This window comes from Aulonocara sp. 'chitande type north' Nkhata Bay, linkage group LG15 (genome assembly GCF_057382095.1).
Source record: "Aulonocara sp. 'chitande type north' Nkhata Bay isolate Kocher_YH1m ecotype deep benthic linkage group LG15, A_spYH_male_GT1.1, whole genome shotgun sequence".
Taxonomy (NCBI): domain Eukaryota; kingdom Metazoa; phylum Chordata; class Actinopteri; order Cichliformes; family Cichlidae; genus Aulonocara; species Aulonocara sp. 'chitande type north' Nkhata Bay.
The window spans coordinates 7,115,187-7,132,350 of NC_141358.1; positions in this window are offsets into that span (position 1 = coordinate 7,115,187).

Here is a 17,164-nt window from a genome sequence, read left to right on the forward strand (position 1 = left end):
TGCCTTTGGATGTTGGGCAGTGGCGAGGGTAACTACATAGTTTTACCAACTATTTTTACTTCCCACTGGAGAAGCTGAACTACAGCAAAGCTGATCAATGGAAACATGTAGTTTAGATTCCTAAAGCTGCTTAGAGGAAGTAGTTAAATATTAGTTTACATCATTTATTCAAAATATCACAGAAAACTACCAACAAATGATATTTCCTTTTATGTCACATTGTAGTTTTAGTATGTGTTTATGTAAATCATCATGGAAATGTATCCAACTGCAAAATTGAGTCAGAAGTAGTGAAGTCTTATTCTCTAATGTCAGTGTTCATCTCTGATTATTATCCCAAATTTGCTGTTATATGGCACGTGGATAAACTAAACATCGTTCCACTCAAGAACAAACGTAATATACTAAAATAAAAAAGGTCACACTGGTGCTGTAAAGTGTAACATATTACAAAAGCACCTTAAAGGAGTGTGTTACTGCACTTGTGTGTTGAAAGTCATAATGCTCTTTGACCCACAATCTGGAAGGATGTTAATCGTGGTCATCAGCAGCAAAAAAAGCACGCTTGGACCAAATGCAGTTCCTCAAATGGCCACTTGAGGTTGGCTTCAAAACAACCCAACAAATGACTGACGTCCTGTCTGCAAGGCTTCACTTTAGTTATGTGTCGCTTGCGAACGAGACGACTCTGAAATCTGATTCTTTGTAGTGAACAAGAAGAGCTGAATCTTCAGACGGTCCTGCTCAGCTGGCAGAGGCGGGACTTTATCTTGATGGTCCCCCATACAGCCCCCCATACATGCAAAGACAGACAAGGACCATACCATTGTATGAAAGAAGGAAGGGGAGAGACACTCTGAAAACAGCGGGTATAGTGCAAAGGTACATTGTCCATTGTGGAGGACAATAGGGTTCAAACTATTGGCCAGGCTTTAAACTCCATGGAAGTTCTCCACAGTGGTGGTAAATGTTTATAAAAACACTGATTTAAAAGTTGCTTATCAACATACAAACCATTAGGCTACAACAGAAGGCCTAGAACTGAAGAGCCATTTGAGCTGGCTCTTTGAAAAGAACCAAACCTCTCATCACTACATCCACTAAATCAAGATTTCTCGACTGTGTTTATGCCGTTGGTGCCTTTTGGAGCATTTTAATGCAGCTCTTTAATAATCGCCATGGCAGTACAAATAAACAATCAGCTCATCCAAGAAGTGTAGTGTTGTTTTTGTATGAACTTAGCGCTAATTAGCAGGTTTCCAGAGACGTGGGAAGAGCCGAACAGGTCTGCACAGCTGAGAAAAATCATAGCAAAATGAGCATAATATTTGAACAGCACAGCATTAATTAAACCTGTGCTCATGAAGTACACACACAGGTGAGCAAATTCATTATGAAACCATAAATAAGAAATTTGTCAGTTTTGCAAAGAGATCCCTTTACACACAACTCCCAAGAATATGCATTAAGCCTATCATGTCCCAGTACACATAATATTTTAATATGTTCAGGCATAATATGTTCATTCATGCAGCTGGAGTCAAATTTATTTCTGCAGGAATCATATTAATGTAAAACTGCTCCTTAACATTAATGCTAAACTCCTTGAAGGCAGCTCATAATAAGTCAGAGCTTTACCTTCATCTGGATGTACGATCCAAATCCAAATGTATCTTTGAACTCGGAGTCTTAGGAGATATATTTCCTCATGAGGGGCACTAATGTTGCACGTGTTAAAAATATCTGTGGATATACTGATCAGGAAGAGGTGTGTGCGTGTCCTTTGTGTCAGGGTGAACCGTGAGGAAGTTTTTAATTGACGCTAGCTGGAGAACGATCACTCGCATGAGGCCAGTGATACTGGTAAATTTTAGGATGGAGCTGATCGCCCTCTCATCACTGTTTGAAATATGTATAGATTTGAAATGTTCAGCATCTGTTACATCACATTACCCCCACCATGAAATCCTTGACCTTGCTGTCACTGTAAAAGTGGTATTTATAGTCAGCACACACGCACCAAAGATGAACGCCGGTGTAAAGTTGCACTTTAACCTTGAACGCCATCAACCATAAAGATGTTGTCAGCAGGTAGGAGCCAGTAACTGCACAAAGGTCAGTCTGGTCCGTTTTCTCTCACACTTTGCTGATTCACTTTCTCACCAGTGCTTACCTTAGAAAGTCTTGACACAGGCTGCAGTCTCACCCTGAGCCCTTCGTGCTCACTTTGAAGGCTGTCCTTTTGCCCACACGTAGAGTATTTGAATTCTGATTTAAAAAAAACAGTGTTTACACAGATCGATAATCAATCACTCCTGATTATCCACTCTCAATTACATTGCATTGTCACTAGGTCAGCTGTAACTAAATTACATGAAGATTGTGCAAGCTCTTTGTTAATTACATTAGAGACTTGAGCATCTCTTGTGATTTCCATTGTGGTGACAGCGCAAAGTCTTATTCATCCTCCTTGTGGCTTTAGAGAAGAATGTCTTTGTGTTGAGCAACACGGATTTGGCTTTTGGAGACATGCGGCTTGATGTCATTGTTCCTCTTTATGAAAGTTTCGTGTGTACCAGGTCAGCCGTGACCTAATCACATCACCATTGGTGCCATGCACTCCGGGTGTTTAATCCCATTCTCCTTTCTGTATGTATGAGTCATCCCATGCTCTCCCTATAAGGCCCTCGCTGAGATGTAGGTCAGCGTATGTGCTGCTGGGCCCGTGGCTTACCCATTAAACTCTGGCCCTAAACACAATGTGGCAACACACAGGCCTGTAGATGTACTTTGGGAGGGGTGGGGGTGATATCACAGTGTAGTCAAGTAAAGCTGTCATTACATATGTGTCTCAGCTCTTGTAGTGTTACGTGGGAAGCCAAGGTTTAAATATAGCATGGCAGCATATAACGCCTATGCGCTGGGCCAGTCTACAGCTTCATGTGTCATCCTGTATCGATTCTGGATCCACGTATTACCTCGGTTTGATTCCTTTAACCGTTCGTGAATCTTCTCACGCTAGGAGTTTATTATTATTGTTATTAATAAATAAAATGACATGAAAATCAAAATAAGGACTCGTATTTGTCACCTATATCTCACCACTGGGTGAATTACGATGGAATCAGTGTTTCCCAAAAAATTAAGCCAAATGATCTTAGCGGCCCTCTCAGTTTGCATCTCATGACACAGTAGTATTGATTGCCCTGATATTTAGTACTTTATTTACATTATGACTTTCAACACATGTTCCCTTATGGGATAATTGTAACAATGGGTGAATTTATTTTGTGTCATTATCAGGTAAAAATGTACATTTGTCTAGCTATTGTACTATAGACTTTGCTGCAGCTTACTTATTTGTGTTTAGCACTGATCAGCATGCCAAAATAAAATAATGAACATAGTAAGAGAGTGTATATAATGCTGGATGTAGCCACCATCACATCACCCATTGGTTAGAGACATCCTGTGTTAAAGGATGTAACGTACACTCACAGCGTGGTCTGACACAAACGCTTACCTCAAAAACATCTTTTATTTCTAAATGTTCCTTTTAAACTGGATCAGAACTGCTTTTAGTCTACCATTTCTCAATTATGGTTAGTTACTGTTTCACCTGGCCTTCACTGTTAAATTACCATTGAAGCACTTTATCATCTACTTTTAGCTACTCCTCCATTTAACACCAGTTATCTATTAATTTCACCCATTTCTCCACTGTGTTTAAATAACCTTTTTGTACTCTTAGCTAGTCATTCAACCACACATTTATCAAATTTACAAACATTTTATTCATTTTTTTTAAAAATTTATTTATGAAATAAATTCTTTATTTCTTAGTGCTAGCTATGCTTTAGCTAGCTATTTTTTGACATTTATGAATGTGGTTTTATCATTTATCCTTTCCATTTCTACAGTTTATCCATTTCTTTCAGTGAAATGTCAACCACAACATTCTGATTATTAAGTTAATGTTAGTTTATGTGAAATTGTGAATGGTCTAGGTGAACATCAAAATTTGCTGCCTACATTATTGTGCTGTATCTTTTTAAATATAATTCAATTTCAGCTCATTAAATGTTTATTTATATAGTGCAAAATCACACAGTTGCCTGTATTAGAGAGAAACCCCAACAATCAAACAAATCCTACGAGGCTCATGCAACCTTAACTTTTCAGTCTAATCAAAATAGAAGAGAAAGTCATGGATTTCCTAAAATGTTTATTCAAAAAACATACACAACACAGGCTATTGGCTATAAAATGCTAATGCTACCCAGTTATATGCAAAGTGTTGAGGCCAAAGTGTGACCCCGACCAGCTGCTGGGACACAAACTTCAAGACAAGAGCAGCAAAGGTAGGTCAGAGTGATGAGTATTATCACAAACTAACCAGCTGCTATTACCAGTTTTAATTCACTTAATTAAATGCATAATGGATTTAATAATTAAATGCATTTATATAAAGTGTTGAATTTCTGTTATTACTGCAGCCCTCCCGCATCAGTTTGACTAAGTTGACTAAAAAGTTTTTACCGCTGAAAGTTGCTCCACACACTTCACAAAGTATCTTATTGTTCCTGAACCAAAGTGCAAAATGTGTCCACACTCCTCCCAAACGTTGATATATTTGTCACATTTATAATAAGCATGGGAGCTAGTTTTGTCTTGTAAGAAGTTACCCCTTCCTTTTTAGCCCCATCATTTGCTAAAACGTTTCGGTTGTTGTTTCTCATTGAACTACTTGGTTTGACTCTTAAAGGGTTATGGAAGATTTCCCTGTACAAAGAAGTTTCATCACAGTCTTGTTTTTGTTTCCTTGCCCTTCAGTCAGAAACATGAAAACACAACCGTCCGCGCGGCCTTGTATTGTCAACGCTCAAGTCTTTGCGTTCGATTACTCTTTATTAATGGGAAGCTCTGAGCTAAACACACACACGCAGACACAAACGCAGAGCACTCCAGTCGCTCACGTACAGTTGCCATGGTAACCGGATGTATCTGGGGACGCGAGTATGCTCGTCGCTTACTTGCCTCTCTGACCTGAACGGCGCACACGAGTGGGTGATGATCTCTTAACCCAATCGCCGTGAATCTCCTCTGAAAATTGTATTTTTCTGACAAGGAGCAAAGAGTTCGGGGAGAGGAGGAGACGGGAGCCGAGGGGTGAGAAGAACAGAGAGGAGTGGTAGACTAACAGAAGCAGCAGTGAAAGGTGTTGATTGTTGTTTTTTGGCACAATGTCAGAAATCCCACCTGTTACACGAGAAGGACTCCGATCGGAGTAGAAATCAATGCGCTGTTTATCTTAAACTGAAAAAGAAAAGTGTGTGGTTAGAGTACCCACAGTAGGGAGAGTAATGATGCCAGAGAGGAAGCAATTATTCCTGACCGCACAGTAATTAGGATTATCGTGGAGGACAATGACATATGGACGAGGAGAATGAGAGCAGCGTCCGGTTCAAATGAAAAATCACGTCATTTTTTGGGCGGGCGATTATGAAAAATAGGCGTGGAGCCTCAGTTTCGACTTTAGCGAGATAACTTTATAATTGCAGGGCTGTATTACTTACAGTAAATACTTATTAGGGGTCATTAATTTTTGTTTGCCTTTAAAAAAAACCTCACCTGTTCGATTTTATTGGTCTTGAACAGATAAACAATGAATATAGAAAAAGCAGAGACATAAACCTTCCCAGCTATATGCAAGCTGAAACTGCTCGGCTGATTGCTGATTGCCACTATGTGTCACCAGATAATTAGAGGTACTGTTTTCCAACATTTGCACAGGCACAGATGGCCCCTGAATAAAAAACCTGCCCTTTTAACTGTTATAAATCTGAGGAATTAATATTGAAGACCAGATAATCACTAACATTGTTAAGGCTTATTTTTATACTGAACTGACGCAATGACCGGTGCCTTAATCATCACACTTCACATTTCTGGGCACTCACTGCTGAGCAGAAAAATAAAGTGTATTTCAAATGCTAAATACTTAGTGGGGGCTCACTTTGGAAAAAAAAAAGTACCAGTGACGAATTTCGGTGACTGTAAACCATTTAAATTCACTTTGATGGAGTCCCACTTGCACAGCAGCATGTGTATTTGCGGAGGACGCCAGATGGTAATCGGTGTAAGCGTAAAGCGAGTGGACAGTATTCTCATCTTCATCATTCCCGATTAAAGAAACAGACAAACACTTTCTTCCTCCTCAGTTTTCTACTGTTGCTAGGTGAAAGCTTCCCAAGGACAAACTGAACATTTTGGACAATAGGAAGCAGCAATATTGTGCTGAAGAAATGGTGATAATTGGAAAGACTGAATCTCCAGAAAATTAGTATTAAAATGCACCGTGGCGTGCCATTTTAGCTCACTGGATAAAGAAGGGTACCCTTATGATATTAGGCTAATGCAAAGACCGAAGTTTGAATGGGCCCTGAAGGCATTTACTGCAAGGTGTTTCTCCCAGCTTTCCTGTCTTCTCTTCTCACTGTGGTCTCACAATAAAGACTAACAAACATTTGAGAAGTGTGGCTCTTTTGTCCACATGTCATTTTAAAAAATCATTTTAAAAGCCTTTTGAGGGTTATGTCTCTGTTCTTACTTGTCTTTGAGCTGAAGATGTTTTAACTGGAATGTTTACATTTTTAGGGCTTAAATTTAGTGGAGTGATTTCCTCGACTAACATTTTAGCCAGTACAAGCAGCTGTAGCCATTAGCAGTCTATTAGGCTTTAGCTCCTCTTATTTGAGGATGCTTTTTTAACTGAATTGGATGTCTCGACTGTTTTTATGGTATTCCTGGAGCGCTTTTAATGTCATTGTCTGATGTAAAAATCAATTGTTATTAGTGCTGTCACCGTTAATCTCGTTTAAATAACGCCATGCGGTTAATGCCACAACCGCATTAACGTGCCAAATCTCCAATAGTGATTTAACGCGGATCGCCCCGTGCCTGGGGCTGCATGGCACCAATGCGTCAGCGCGGTTAGCTCGTTAACGCGTTAGCGCCATGCAGCCCCTGGTACGGGGCGATCCACGTTAGCTTGCTAACGGAGATTTAATGCGGTTAATGCGGTTATGGCATTAACGTAATTTTAACAAGATTAACGCTGACAGCACTAATTGTTATGACAAAGACTACATTCATCTTTTATATGAAATGTAAGTTCAAGACTTAAGAATGTCAGTGAATGTCATTTGTAACAGCGTGGACACTGGGAAACATGGATGATCTGATACCATCGTGTTGGTGTTGTTCCTGGAACAACATTGAGAGTGACCAATCACATTGTTGTGACGTTATTCGTTGGCGCGCCAAGCCATTCGTGCATTTATGAAATTCCAATGTTGCAAGGACAATATCAATTCTGCTTAGTGTTTATTAAAGGGTTAGGGTCAGGGTCCGTTGATCGGCGGAAAGAGGCGGTTTCTCGCAGCTTAAGTACAGTTTTTTGTTTTACTGCGGTTTTTCCCGAAGTCGCAAAAGTATGACGTCACAACATTCTGATTGGTCACTTGCAATGTTGATCCTGGAACAACATTTACTATGTTGATCTGGGAACAACACCAACATAACGATATCAGATCGTGCGGGAAACACTGGCCGTCTGTGGCTCCAGAAGTTTGTCAGCTGATTGGATTATTTGTGTGTTTGGGCACATTTGTCTGTCTTGATCTCATCTAAGCTTATAAAAGCTGCTTTTGTAAGTCAGCAACTTTTGAGGGAGAGTGGAAAGATTAATATTTCTGCTCTAATCTGTCATGCCTGCATGAAATAAACCGAATTAAATTCAAAATATAAGCAAAAACCACAAGTTATATCACATATATTGCTTTGTCTTGTAAGATCTGCTGCTGCCGCCTCACGCCAGGTCACTCACAGTCATGCCTGGTCAGTCACAAACAAGCACACAGTGTTCAAATTAATTTGCTGGTGACATTTCTCTGTGGTGTAAATTAGAGTCGTTATTAGCGCAGAGTCAAAACAATCTTTACTTGAGGCCGGAGGGACATAAACAAGGCTGCCAGATACTCTATGTGAAAGTGAACCGTCAATAAATCTTTTCTGTCACCTTCCTCTTTCTAATCACCTCACACAAAGATGCAATGACCAAACGTGCACACACGCGCATTTTTAACTCTGTAAGGTCCAAATGAGACAATAAAATACTGCTGCCTTCACTGGCTGCAGGAACTTTTCCACTGGATTCATGCAACATGATCTGTTTCACAACATTTTCTTGTGTTTTATTTTTAGAAGCCCGGACTTTCATGGTTGCCATCACCTATACATTTTTTTCAAAACCTCATACAAGTGTCAGACCATGCCATCAGATGTTTACTCGATGGCACGTCTATAAAACTTACTTAATTTGTAGACATGGTCACACACCAACTTAATCAAATGTATTATTTTACTTTTGTAGATTGTATCTGATTCAATGAGAAGTCTGTGTGTTTAGCTTCAACAAACTGCTGCCTTAAAAATAAAAAATCAAGTAAATTAAATTAAGTAGAAATTTTTATCGTTGACTTTTAGTATGTTCCTATGTCGGATTTAATTACCCAGACGGATATCTTTATGGGAACTTTATTTTGATTAATTTATTTAGAAAAGACCATAACTGATATAATTTGCCCAAACGTGCACTTCCAAAAAGACCAGGCTGAATCAGTGACTGATTAATGTTTTATCCTAGGTCTCTCTTTGCTCTGTGCTGTCTATGTCTGCCCTCACCCCACCACATATTAGTGGAAGATGTTTACCCTTCCCTAAGCCTAGTTTCTTCCTGTTAAAACAGTTCTTTCTTGCCACTGTCATTAAGTGTTCAATCAGAGGGGGTCATCTAATTGTTGGAACTTTCTCAATATTATTGTAGAGTCTTTACTTTACAGTGAAAAGTATATTGTTGTGAATTGATGCTGTATATAAATAAAATGTAATTTAATTTAATTTAACGGAGTGTCCCTGACATAACCAGAAATGTCAAACATATGCTTACAGTACGCTATATGAGATTTTAAAAGAGTAAATACTGGGCATAATTTCATCAGAGAGACAGAATCATTTCAGTAGATGCGCATAGATAAAATCTGTCTGTAATATTAATATAAATAACTGACTGGCCATATATGTAACGGCTTTAAAGGTGTCCTGTGCATGTAATCAGAAACCAATTAAAATCACAGATTTTTAAAAAATGAATCCACAGAAAGCAAATAACCATCACTGGCATGTCTTGGTACACATAAAATGCAGTTGTCTGAAGTGGCTCTTACCACCTTTAACATCTTTTAAAAAATTATTCTCAGGCTTATTATAAATCACACAGCCATTTTGACCCTGTCAGTATGCACAGTCCTTTTTCTATTAACGGCTAAATTCATATGACAGGCCTCAAAAAGCCTTTTCCCTGCTGCTGTATGAAAAAGTTCAGTTCATTAAAATGAATGTTGTTTGTTCACTCTGACCCAGCGGTGTGCTTTTTTATCCTTGTGTGTCTGTATGATGTACTGCAGATAGCCATCATGTGTTTGTGTTGATTCACTCCATCTGTGGTGAATGATGAGCCCACTGCTCGGATGCTTTGATGAAAAAAAGAAAAGAAAAAAGAAAAACATCGCACCAGCTGTGACTGTGTCATCGCTAAACCTGAGTGAAACCTGGTCAGGGAAAAACAGAGGAAATGGCACGATTATCTGAGAAGATGACCTCAGGATTAAAGTTTACACGCACCCGTGTGATGAGTTATAGTCACATCTGTGCTGTGACGGGAAAACCAGAAAGTATAAATCAAACAGAGCTGAGAACACAGATATGAAATATGGGTACATATGAAAAACATGACTGAAGGTGAGTCACAACTGAGCTGATTATAAAAACCATCGCAGAGGCTAATGGGTGAATTACTGTTTGTTTTGTTGCTAAAATTTAAAGCACAACTGCAATCTGGGAAACGTGTTTGCATTTGACCCACCTGACAGCAGGTGTTTATCACGACAAATTAACAGAAAATGGCTTTTGAGGCAATGTAGAAAGAGTTTTTACAGTTTGACAAGCACAGTCCATTGTTTCCAAAGCTGTGCAGCATGTAGGTTGACAGAGTAGTTCATCACAGCTGCCGTTTGCGGGTGAACAGTTTCACAGTGTTACAAATACCTGTTCCACAATGTTGTAGTATCACAATAATACTGTACTATTGCAAAATGAGCAATAAAAAAATCAGCCTTTTAGTTTACATTATGAAAATGTAATAAAACAACTATCTGCAGAATGAATGATGCGTAACCTGAGCTGTCCTAACACAAATGACTAACATTTACACATTTAGACAGCTTACCCTTAATATAAGGAAACACAGCTGTTGTAAATCAAAGAAACATGTTGGAACAGCTCGTCAGATTCGCTGTTTTACTTTGTCGAAGTAGGCGGGGTGTTTTTGCTGAAATTGGGGTTCAGCATGTTAGCGCGGGGACAGTCTGCAGACGGCATGTCTACCTGCAGAGAGCATCTGTGGTTGATGGAGGCAGTGTACAAACCGGTCTGCAGGCTACTCCTTCTTGTGCTGTTCTTGGTTCTTCAGAAAAGGGTAAAGTTATACAATTTATTATTTATAATATAATGATGCTGAACTTTGGGTGGTGGGGCCCCCTGTGAATTTTTGCTCAAGTCCTCGACAGAGATCTAGAACCATGAGTGTTTCTGCTTACCCTTGGCCACTTCTAGCTTAGCTTCTAGCATTGCCCAATATTGCTTATGTACTTTAGGAAATTCTATATATCGACAGAGAAAATGGGCTAGAGAATCAAAAGAAGGTAAAATCTTTTTCAGTTTACTTATATTTACATTTTTAATTAATATTTACTATTCATATATAGAGTGATGGGCTATTTCTAAAACCACTTATTACCCACAATATAATGAATTTGCATTTTGTTGCCTTGTAGCGATACATTTTATCTTTCAGTCTAGTTGAGTAGATGCAGCCACAATCATGTGGAAGACTGCTGGCTTGATAGTTGTCAATCAACACCCTCCAGATGGAGAGTAAGCCACAGAGAATCATTACTAAAAGGCTGGCTGTGCACAGAGAGCTGTATCGAAGCAGATCAATGGAAAATTGGCTGGAAAAAAAAAGTGTGGTATGAAAAGATGAAAATACAACAGGAATGACCAAAACCTTGAGAGGATTGACAAAAAAAGCAAATTCAAGAACTTTGAAAGCTTCACCAGGAGTAGTTTCTGGAGGCTACAACTGTCACATTCCTGTCACACACAATATCGAACCACTCCTGAACCACAGACAGTGTCAGAGGTGTCTTACCTGAGCTAAGGAGAAAGAGAACCAAGCTGTTGCTTAGTGGTTCAAAGTCCTATTTTCAGATCAAAGTATATTTTGTATCCAGTGTAAAGTTTCTGCAGTCTGTGATGATTTGGGGTGGCATGTTTTATTAAATCCAAAGTCAATGCATCCGTCTACCAGGAGATTTTAGAGTGTTTCGTGCTTCCATCTGCTGAAAAGCTTTATAGAGATGCTGACTTCCTTTACCAGGAGGACAGTGCCAAAATTACTACCAAATGATTTGTTGACCATGTTATTACTGTACTTGACTGGCCAGCCACCTCATATGACCTGAATCCCACGGAGAATCTACAGAGTATTGTTACAAGGAAGAAAATACAGACGAACTGAAGGCTATCAAAGCAATTCTGGCTTCAATAACACAGCAGGGCCACGAGCTGATTGCCTCCACACCACACTGCACTGAAGCAGTAATTCGTTCAAAAGGACCACCAACAATGTGTTGAATATATAACTAAACATGTATTTTGAACTCATTTTTGATTGCTTTTAGGAAATCTTTAATAATTTGAGGTGCTTGAGGTAAGCGCTAATCATCAGCATTAAACCAAAAGAGGTTTGAAATATTTCCTTTATGTGCAATCAATTCAGACTTATTTACCCTATTAATTTTAATTATTTAAAAAAGACTTAAAGTGCCCCATAATGGCTCATAGAAAATAATAATCATCACTAAGAAAGCATTTTATAGTTTTATGCATTGTGTTGAAGATTAAATAGCAAAAGAATGAGAGTAGCACAGGATACCATGAGGTATTTATATTTATTAATTTAAGAAAATCGGTTTGTTCTATATCTGTAACGAAAATGCATGCCAGTATTTCTTTAGCCAAAGCTGATCTTTTGCACTTAGTGTCTAACTGCTGGTGGGTTTGGTAAGTACATAATCCAGAACTTCCACCATCCGTCAGGCTCTAATCGTTGTATTTCAAACATATCACACACAAATATGCTGCTGTTTGAAGACAGGCCTGCAATTTGTACTTGTCCTGGTGTTTGACAGATACAGTGCCACTGTCTCTAACAGATCCTGTTGATCCATATGTGGGTAAGTGCAGGAGGGTTAGCTTGTTCATATTCCAGTCATGTTTGTGTCACCTTGCAGCTGAGGCTCTTCACCACAAATAATTCCTCTCTGTTCCTCCTCCTCCTCCTCCCTCTGAACCTCATTTTCTTAAAATTAATACTGCGATAATTGCCCGCTTTCCGCCCACAGCCTCAGTGACACAGCTTTTTATGTTCAGATTTTATCATTGTTATTACAGTATTTCACAGAGTGTGTATATCTGGCACTTCCAGGCTGTTCATTGAAGTAGGGAGAAGTGAAGGGAGAATTAAACAGGATCCACAAGATGATGATGGAAAGATGGCTTGAAAGTGCACATGCACTTTGTTTTAAAAACACACTGTCTGAATGTGTTCAGGAAGGCAGATGGTGCCATGACCCGAGACTGAAATAGAAAGAAAAAAAGAAGAAGGATATTTTGTCTTTCAGAGCAAGCAGAGAACAACCCTGTGGGCTTCAGAGAGTGTGCACACAACATGTATACACAACACAGAAACAGCACATTACAGTTAATGGACACTGGCCACATTTCTTTTATTGAATTATTTTTTTAAAAGCTCAAAATAATAACATTTATAGGTCGGGACTGTGAACCCCAACCAAACCCGATCTGAAAATGGCTTAATTATCAAAGTGTCCAACAAAAAAAAAAACTCCCAAAAAACTAAATGCTGGATCCTGCACTTCCCAGAGTGCTCACAGCACAACCATATTAGACCACATCTGCCTGGTGAAAGCCACAAATATTTCAAACTCTGTATCTCAAGTTTGTGACTCATACTTTCTCATAAGTCTCATGCCAAAGCTGTGATTTGTAATTCATGGCACTCCCTCAGACGCCAGAGAAAAGCTCAGTAATCCTCAATGACCAGTAAAGTGATCTTCATGTTTAACTCTGCAGAAGATTTGCTAAAATGATAGATCTACCTTAGAGTTGTTTTAATTTAATCCAATTCCAGTTCTATTCTATTCAATTTTATTTATATAGCGCCAAATAATAACAGCAGTCACCTCAAGGTGCTCTATATATTTTTTAAGATAAAGACGCTGCAATAATACAGAGAAAACCTAAACAATCAGACAACCTCATTTGAACAAGCATTTGGCAACAACAGGAAGGAAAAACTCCCTTTTAACAGGAAGAAACCAGAACTAGGCTCAGGGAGGGGTAGATATCTGCCATGGCCTGTTGGGGGTGATGAGAGAAAGAAAGGATTAAAACACACTTTAGAAGAGAAGAGCTAATGATTAAATGCATGGATGTGTATAAACCCATAGTGACTGAAAAAAGATGAGTGAAGAAGAAACACTCAGTGCATCATCTGGTCGTTAAGTCTGACCACATTAGCCGTCCAAACGCCACTTCAGGTCCCAATGTCAAATGAACTCTGCGGCATCACTGAGAGTTAAAAACTGTCTAAATTCTTTCATCTGCAATAAAATGATCAGTGTGGAGGCTCTACCAGGTGTAACAATTACGTTTAACATGCAGGCATCCATGAAAACAGAATTTCTGAAGTTAAACGGAGGTTAGCAGGGATTTAGCTCGCTAGTTTCCATCTAAAGATGAGATACCATGTTCTGATTGAGGGATTTCTGAAAAATTAAAAGGTACAGCTCTGCTATCACTTCTGACATAAATGAAGACAGAAAACTAAGCAGCAGCGATGTTTGTAGGGTTACTGAAGTTGGGCTAACTGGTATATAATGATGTGCTACGTGGTGGCTAACAACACAGCTATGGTTAGTATAATATAAACACATTAGCACAGTGAAGCTGGAGGATGAACGCTAACTTTTTTCCACTCAATAAAAGTTAGCACTCGCATGGCAAGACGCTGTTAATGGACCAAACCGAGATAATCCATCCACAATCAAGGTTAGTCATTAATATATTGCTGCATGGGCTGGGCTGTCGTTACATCATAAGGGTTTTTTTTGGGTTTTTTTTTTAAAAACTGAGCTTTAAAAAATGCTGCTGATGAGTGTGGTAATACAAACTGAGCAAGATCGACAGTGATCACCCCCTTTTTTGGGGGGCTTGTTCCGATTAAATAATACAAGATACAAAGCATTAAGACATCTTGAAAACATAACAGCCTTAATAAAAGCAGAGTAGTTTGGACCCAAATGCAGGGTTCATACGTCATCACTTAACAACCGGATTGGAAGCCCCCGGCAGCTTAGGCCTATTGCAGCATAACTAAGGGAGGACTGAGGGTCACATGATCCAGACCTAACTATTTGCTTGATTAAAAAGGAAGGTTTTAAATCCTATTTTCTATTTACAGTGAGAAAAGATGTAACAACTGCATGCTGGAGCTCACATTGTGCAGAAAGCCAGAAGAAACTCTTGCTATGCTCTTCAAGGTTAAATGGACTGAAGGAACAGCCCAGGTGGTCACAGGGTTCATGAATATGCAGGAGCAAGTTCTATGAATGATTTCTGTTTCTGATGAGCCACAGCAGGTACGAAGCCCTACTTCTAACACTTTGCAGTAGATGCTATCATTGACCTTGTGATGAGCTGACATTTTGCAGCAGTGAAGTCACACTATGAAACGTTAGCACTGACAACCCAGAAAGTCAGGAAGAGTAGTGCCCTTTACTCTCCTATTTGATGGGACTGCAGAAGAACAAGCTTTCACATTTACCCCGATGTGAAACTCTGAGAGGGCCGTAAATGGGTGACAGCCGAAGACAAGATTTCGAGAGTGTAACTTTAAGATTGCTAAACTGATTATTTGAGTCACACTGGATGGTGATAGAAACATGCCCTCCATCCACCCTCAGCCTCACAGTCACACTTGGCTTTGTGAGTGCTGGTGAATCACACAGTATGTGCTGCCATCACTGTACTATATCGCATACAGGTCGGCCGATGACTGAATCATGGAATCGGTTGTGCTGCATTACTCTGTGTGATTCAGCAAATTCGCACATTATGAGGGAAGCTGTGAAGTAAAAGAGCTCGGAGGGTTTCCGCCGATAACACCCTGGTGACCCCGTTTTACAGAACTCTTACGGACATTTTCCATTTATTTAAAGATGATGTAAAAAAAGAAAAAGAAAAAAGGAAAGCTCAGAAAAAAAAAGACTTTAACAGTGTGTACTTTACTTATGTGTATGTGCTGGTTGCCTGCCTTCCTAGAGATGGAGGGTCATTAATGTAAACAAGCAATAAGGTTATTATAATTTCATTATGAATATTATTTTGATTGAGTGCTGGAACAGAGCTTTGAATCGTTTCCAAGTCACGTATTGACCGTTGTTTTGTTTCTTGATGGCTCCAAAACTCAGTGTCCGGCTATCTGCCTCCTACTGATCAGTAAGCAATTAAGCAAATATCTAAAGAGAGCACACACAACCACATCCATACGGTTCATTGCCTCACCTTTAAAGCTACATCAGGGGTTTCTTTGGCCTTGCTTTCCCATGAAGCTAGAGAAAAGAAATACAGTTGTCAAATCCTTCAGGTCTAATACAGTACTGTGCAAAAGTCTTGAGCCATCTCTCATTTCTTTATATTTTGTTTCCAAGGAGCCCGAGTTTCGTGTAACTTTTAAAGTGGTCTTGAGAGCATTAGTTCTTCAGGCTATAAGAAGGTCTTTCAAAGTTTTTCTTTGGACATTTTCTGCTTTTTCACTAATTTTGGTGATTCCCAAAAAGCTGGCACATTTCAGCATGGTGTGCAGGTTGTCTCTAAAAAATTTGAGGAAACTGGACAAGTGGAGGACAAAAGATGAAGTGGCAGTCCTAAAAAACATCATCAACAAAAACAATCCGCAGTAGATGAACACATACCTAAAAGTTATTTTCTTAAGAAATAGGAAGACTCTGATGTGAGGACTTGAGAGATTGAATGAATCAGGTGAGTCAAGATTAAGAACGAGTGGGATGTGGCTATTTCCGAGTGACAGGTGGGTTTCTTGTTAAACAGTTGGTAGCCAAAGAATTTGATCTTGTTCATTTATAAATCAATGGGCACCATTAGACTGGCTAGATTTATTCTGCTTCGTAAAAATATAACTGGAGAGAGAAATCAGCCTTTGCACAGAGATTTAGTTGGACAGGTTCAAGTAGAACAGACTCATGTTTGAAAGCCACCAAAGTCACTCTAAAGTTTCAAGGTGTAAGTTGACATCTAACAGGTGAGAAACTGTATATTCAGACATAAATGAAAAAAATAACAGGGGGCAACTTAAAAACAGCTTGTCACTAAAATAACAGCAAAATATGTACTTCAGTGTACTATTAGAACATCAGTTTGAAGATTCCCATCACTTTGCTGTTGTTTCTAAACAAATACCAGTTGAATTTACCTGTTTGAGTTGACGTGAAGTACGTTTTCCATTATAAGCTTGAATAAGGATGTTTGAAGTGCTGCGACTACAATAAGCAACTATAAGTGAAAGATTTGTAGCCTATAAGCCTATTTTATGTGGGACGCAGAGTCCTCTCTGCCATTACATGAAAGACCTTAGTTACCGTTATTGAATGCATAGCAATACAATAAAGGGAGATAGTGTAGAGATTCATGCCCACATTGTCCTAGTGCTTCATGTGCATCAGCTTTGAGGTGGTTATATTTGTAAACAGAGCCTTTTCTCTCTATTTCAATCCTTCCTCGGTTTCAGCTGAGGCAAAATAAAAATCGTGTGTGGGTGTGCTTGGGGTGTGAAGGGCCTGTGAATGGTAAATGCATAATGGTAAATGTTATTTTCAAA